The sequence below is a fragment of the Chionomys nivalis genome, chromosome 13, assembly GCF_950005125.1.
Source record: "Chionomys nivalis chromosome 13, mChiNiv1.1, whole genome shotgun sequence".
In the NCBI taxonomy this organism is placed as follows: Eukaryota; Metazoa; Chordata; class Mammalia; order Rodentia; family Cricetidae; genus Chionomys; species Chionomys nivalis.
In genome coordinates, this window is record NC_080098.1 from 41,480,737 (window position 1) to 41,486,736 (window position 6,000).

General features: G+C 45.3%; 2 non-coding genes across 2 annotated transcripts; both read left to right on the forward strand.

Moving 5' to 3' along the window:
* The first annotated feature begins 1,775 nt into the window (after positions 1-1,775).
* Positions 1,776-1,847, forward strand: Trnaa-agc (transfer RNA alanine (anticodon AGC)). The gene has a single exon. It is a non-coding gene; the product is annotated as a tRNA-Ala (tRNA).
* Positions 1,848-5,926: 4,079 nt separating this feature from the next.
* Trnat-cgu (transfer RNA threonine (anticodon CGU)) lies at positions 5,927-6,000 on the forward strand. The gene has a single exon. It is a non-coding gene; the product is annotated as a tRNA-Thr (tRNA).

The following is a 6,000-nucleotide window of genomic DNA, read 5'->3' on the forward strand; positions in this document are numbered from 1 at the left end:
ATTTACCTTTCCCAAAGTCCTAAAATACTGATCTCTAGACTGTGCTTAACTTTAAAGCATTCTGACCTTTGCAAAAGATTCTCTTGCCATGTAGCTTGTTACCTTGTCTGCCCCTCATCCACAGGATGCACCTTTTCTGCTTTTGCATGTGATCAGTTCTTCATCACATTTTACTTCAGTGGAGAATGGACTAGGAAGCCTACAACCTACAACCTCAGCATCCAAGAGGCTGATGGAGTGAGTTTAAGGCCAGCTTGGGCTACAGAGTGAGATGCTGTCTCAAATGGACAACCAAACAATTCACATCAAAAACAATCAACCAAAAGACAAAGAAATGAAAATATTGGAGCTGCGGAGACGGCTCAGTGACCTGGGTTGGATTCCGCCATATGGCCATTAAAGCCAGACGTGGTAGCACGTGTCTGTATTTGGCTATTTTAGCCTAAATGACAAGTTCCAGGTTCAGTGAGAGACCCTGTCTCAAAAGCTAAGGACTTGCACTAAGTGACTACCAGGTTCTTAGCCTCGCTTGGGCTCAGATGTAACTCCACCCAATAATTCCTCCTTATAATATGTAAAACCATAAATATGAATAAATTAAAATAAGGGCTCAGCTGGTAAAGGTGCCTGTTGCCAAGTCCAATGACCTGAGTTCAATCCCTGGGATCCACGTAGTGGAAGGAGAGACGCAACTTCTGCAAACTGTTCCTTGACAAAGACATGAACAAAATAAATCATAAAAAAGAGTTATAGAAAATGACCTCTAACCTCTACATGCTTATGTTTAGGTAGGTGCATCTGTGTGCAAACATGCACATATACATGCACCACACACACACAGGCAGCCTACAGCAAGCTGCAAACGGCCCCAGGTCATGATTTTCCTAGTGAAACAATCACCTGAAAAAGGAAACGGAAAAGCGCGTAGTTAATTTAAACCAGTCACTTTTGTCAAAAATTGTCTACTTTAACGCCGAATCTAGGTCCTCTTGATAAGGAAAAATGGGAAGAAAGCTGGCGTCTTGCCAAGCAAGGTTTTCTAGCCTCGGCTTTGTCTTCCTGTTCTCTCTCTCCTGCTGCTCTCTCTGCCTTCTGAATCTTTATTCTGCCTCAGTTTCCCTCGTGCTCCCATTCTCGCGGTTTGCCCACAGGACTCTGTGTATATGGAGATTTCCCTGAACTCTCCCAACAGGAATAAGATCCGACTTCCTGAGTGGGAACGTTTCAAAGGTGGAAGAGCCACTGTGCACAGTAAGTAAAGCCCCAGAGAAGAGAAGCTGAGTGGGCGAGGAAGCGCGCTTTCATCCCTGCCCGCTCTGAAGATGGAGGAGTCTGGGATTCCGAGTGCTACAGGTTTTATCGGCATCCTTTGGACAAAGCTTGGAGCAGTGCGGGTGGCAGTCAAATATCTTGACCCTGGAGAACCCTGTCCTCCAGGGCTCCTAATTTTCATTGGATTTCGAAGTCCGGGAACAGAATGCAGAGACTGTAGGGCATCCGTAGGTGCGTGTTTTATTGAGGGATCTCTCCTTAGTACTGAAGGGAATGAAGGCGCAAGAAGGAAGAATCGGGGACACTTACTGAGATCTCTGGCCCCAGTTTGTTCATACCCGTTACTGAGTATCTGCAAAAGTGCAGGTTGTTTAGAATACCCTGGTAACAGAATCCTTTATTGGGTTTTGTTCTGGTTACTTCAGGTAAAAGATAAATTAGGAAGTCTAAAATGGACCTAGAATTTTATAAAGATGATTTGGAAATCTCAAATGTCAGGCGTTGGGGATGTAGCTCAGTGGTAGAGCGCATGCTTAGCATGCATGAGGTCCTGGGTTCGATCCCCAGCATCTCCAGGCTTTTGACGAAAGATCCGCCTTCACTTTTATAATTCAAATGTTCTACTTGGCCTTAGCCTAGACTTAGGAGTCTAGGTTATGCACAAAGCAGCATCGTGATGCTTGTGATAAAGTGTTCATTAGCCATATCTGTGATCACTGCAAACAGATTCCCGAATTCTGAACACAGAGGGATGGTTCTACTTCCCCCGCTCCCCAATTCTCACACTGGAAAGCTCAGCACTTTAGTTAGTGATTTGTAACACTTCTTTCTGTAAGGGGCTTTGTCTGGTAGACCCTCTGTCAAAGGGGTATACATCCTTTGAACTTTCTCAGCTTCCAAGTCGAGGCACTCTGTGACATTAACAAGAGAAGGGAGTTTTGAAAAGTTTTCCAATGCGCACCTCCCTCCCCACTCCCAACCAAGCCTACAGCAACCATCACTGGCAGCCTGCCTGGTTGTAGTTAAACCCCACTTTTAAACCTGGGGGTGTAGGGGTGAGGGTAGTGGTTAGTGAAGTTCTTAAGGAGAACAATGGGTACTGGCTCTCCCTTCCATCTGACAGCAGCATTTCGGGCATTCATGTATAGAAGGGTCTCATGCTCGAGCAACTTGACCCTAAGGAAAGAGGAGACTAAGGTGTGAGTCTTAGACTGGGCTTCTGTTTAAATAGCCCTGTGCTGCCAACTACTGACCAGTATTAGAGGCCTGGGCGGTGCAACCCTGAAGTAGTAGAGATACAAGGATGTTTTAAATAGCTAATTTACAACCAGCCACAGCATGATCAGCTATCCACATCACAGGTTAAGCGTGCATGAACCCTTTCCTGGCTCGTGCCTTGCGTTACGTCATTTTTTTACAGTCTAACCAGCACTTGCCAGACACCAACAGGCTTGCTCAACAGTGTCCGTGTCATTCTTTGTTATTGGTGTTGTTTGTTTTACTTGGGGTGGGGTGGGGTGGGACAGGAGATCAAAGCTAGGATCTTGTGCCTGTAGGCAATCACTCCATCTCTGATCTCTTAGCTGTATTCCCAGCCCTCTTTTTGCTTTTTATTTTTGAAACAAGGTCTCACTTAATGGCCCAGGCAAGCCTCTGACTTCAGGTCCTTCTACCCCAGCCTTGCAAGGATCTGGGATTACAGACCTGGTTATCCCCACTGACTTGGTAGCTAGCCTCAGGCTGTGGTGACTCCTTACCCCCCTTCACTTCATCCCACTCCCCACCATGCCTTCCTTTGTTGTACCTTCTCAGCCATCAGTACAATACAATTGTGATGGCTAGTCTTCGTTGTCAACTTGACAGCATATGGACTCAACTAAACCACAAGCTGTTGGGCACTCCTGTGAGGGATTTTCTTAATCAGATTATTCAATGCAGGAAGACCCATGCCAAATCTGGGTGGCACCTTCTGGTGGCACCCCAGATAAAAGGACTTTGAAAAAAGAAATTTTGCTTTTTGCTGGCTTGCCCTCACTCTTGCTGGCAAATTCCACCAATCCTGTTATTTGCTGGTGTTAGAACCAGCTTCTCCTGGGGCTTCAGTATAGACTCAAGACCAGCTGTTGTTCCCCAGGAATCCTCTAGGATTCCTGTGCCAGATTAGGATTGCTAGACCTTCCAACTTCAAGAACTGAACAACTACCAGATCTTGGGTTTTTCCAGCAGAAGACAGTCATTGTTGGACTACCTAGACCACAGCCTGTGAGCCAGGCCAATAAATCCCCTTTTAATACAATACACATGCACACACACACACACACACACACCACAATTTTATCCATTCTTTAGATCACTAAATATAATGATCAATGTGATAAAGGTTTTCTTTGTTCTACTGATATTTGAAAACACACAAGGAAGACCCTTTGAAATTTAGCTATAGAGACACTGTGTCCACCTTGGGATGCCTGGTGTTTGACCCAGAACACTGAAAGACTCTAAATGCATTTGTAAGCCCCCTCAATCCTAAAAAAATGTAAAACTTTAAGAAAAATCTAAAGTCATTTCTGATGACTCTCAGTACTTCCCCACCTCCCCTTAAAACCAAGGACATAACAGCTATGTATGCACGTACTAAGATGTTGGAAACTTCCCATCTCCCTGAATAGGGGCATGATAACCCTTAGGTGTTGACTCAGTTACTGATGTTTTGACTTAGTCCCTGGGAAGGGGCAAAGTGACCTTCAGAAGTTTCCCTTTACCTCATCTGATCTGGCAATCACTCTCCAGCTAATTATTGATAATAGCCTTTTTGAATAAGCCAATCCAATAAGTTGGAAAACAACCTACAGGTCCCCCCCCCCCCCCCCCCGTCTCTGTGGCTTTTTGCTTTAAAAGATGGGCTGTAACAGCTGTGGATGTCCTTCATATCCAGAACCTGAAGGACCCTGTCATGACAGAATAAAAATCCTCTTGCTGTTTGCATCCGTACGAGTGGTCTCAACTGGTCCTTGGGCAGGGGGTCTCTCCAGAAGAAAGACATCCTTCGGGGGGTCTTTCAACACCAGACAGAGAACCCCAGGACTAGTCTTCTAAGCATTCTCTCCCCGTTTTCAGCTGCTGCATGATGACCCTGGGCTGGAGGACCAAGTAGTGTTATCACAATGTTCACTAATCTTGGTTGTCAACTTCATTACATCTGGAATTAAATAAATCCCAAGACGCTGGGCATTCTGTCAGTTCTGTTCCTCCATAGAAGCCTGCTTAATACCGCTGTACTAGGCCTGGGCATGATGACACATGCCATTAATCCTAGCACCCTCTGAGGACAGGGGCAGGCAAATCTCTGTGAGTTTAAGGCCAGTGTGGTTTACATAAAGGTGTCTAGGCCAATCAGAGCTACACACTGATATATGTACTTGTCTCTGGCTCCAAGGTGCTGGGATTAAAGGCGTGGGCCACCACCGCCCAGCTTCCTCTCCATTCTCATTCTCTTTTTCTTGATAAACCATTAACTACTAAATAGTTATTATAAACACACAAGAGCAATCCCCGTCTTGAGTCAGCTACCTTTTTCCTTTTTCCCTTTTCATGTAGTCTGAAACCTCAGTCTACGGAATCCATATTTGAGGGTAGGCCTTTCCTTAGTTAACCCTCTAAAAATGCCCTTTCTAAAGGGTCCTTAATCCAGTTAGGTAATTAAAATAAATTATCTCAAATGGTGTTGGATCAGCTAAATTGTTCACATACAAAAGAATGAAATTGGATCTCACGCACTAAAATGAGTCATAGGCCTACATGCAAGAATTAGAGATATTGGTAGCCTAGAGATGATCTGAAGTTCACGGAAAGTTGTCCATGAAAATATTGACAACACATTTTGGCCGAAGACTTAAGCGTCCACAGATTTTAGCGCGGGGTCTTTGAATCAACTCCTCTGTAAAATCCCCAGCATTGCATTTAGCTTCTCCAAAATTTAGCTTCTCCACGAGAGAATGGGAACTTCACAGAATCACCCCCAAAATGAGGAAGGCGGAGTGGAGAAGGAGCAGCCCCAGGACGCCTGACGCCTCCCCAGGCTGAAGGTCTCGCTTTGTATCTCAGCGCCCCCCTAAGAGCCTCAGGACAGCCCTGGCTCTGGGGTTTGAATCTCAGAAGCACGGTACGAACGCCCGGCCTCCGAGCTTTCTGCAATTGCATCAAGTCTGTTTGGAGACAAAGCGTTGGGTTTTGTTTTTTTCGCTGCTCTAGTGTGCTTGCTTTTTTTGTTTTGTTTTGTTTTGTTTTGTTTTTGTTAACCCTTCAGGAATGTCACTGATTTTGCTAAAACTTGACTGATGTGTTTTGAGAAGACCTCTTGATGTATATCCAGGCACAAGGCGATTCTGAATCGCCAAACTGGAAATCGGTCTTACCTCACGCGGAGCGGTAATCTTTTAGACTCCCTTCGGGTCTCTGGCTTGCACGCTTTTGGGGGCTCGCTTCGTGAGTTTTCTATATAATCCAGTGTTTCAGTGGTTTATTGGTTTGAAGGAAATGTTTTTGTTTTGGCGGCAGTGTCAATCCATCTAAATAGTGCTTATATAATACCAGTTGACAGTTTTTCACCTGATCTACTGCTATTTGGTAAAAAACTAGAGAGGGTCCACCAGGTGGCTCCGTGGCTTAGTTGGCTAAAGCGCCTGTCTCGTAAACAGGAGATCCTGGGTTCGAGTCCCAGTGGGGCCT